The following is a 333-nucleotide window of genomic DNA, read 5'->3' as shown; positions in this document are numbered from 1 at the left end:
TCCTGCGTTGGTACATGGTGATGCCATAGAGTGCCTTCATGCTCCTCGGGTCTCTAGTTCTTCCTGCACCTCTTTTGTCCTCACTGTGAAAGTTCTACCCCTTGGGGAGTGCACCCTGCCTGCATTTCTGGAGGTTCAGGAGGTCCAGGGCACTATAGGATAAGGCGTGATAAGGGGTGCTGCTGGTTCTAGCAGGGTCTCAGCCTCTTTGGGGCCCATTGCCAAGACCCTTCCCTAGCGCTCCGGGCTCCGCGCCGCAGCGCCCCCTTGGCCGCCAGGGGCCGCCGCGAAGCTGGGCTCACCGTGGGCGGGGCGGGAAAAGGGGCGGGGCGC

This window comes from Galeopterus variegatus, unplaced genomic scaffold, assembly GCF_000696425.1.
Source record: "Galeopterus variegatus unplaced genomic scaffold, G_variegatus-3.0.2 Scaffold487, whole genome shotgun sequence".
NCBI classification, from domain to species: Eukaryota; Metazoa; Chordata; class Mammalia; order Dermoptera; family Cynocephalidae; genus Galeopterus; species Galeopterus variegatus.
The sequence above is the reverse complement of the archived record's forward strand: the minus strand, read 5'-3'. Positions refer to the sequence as shown.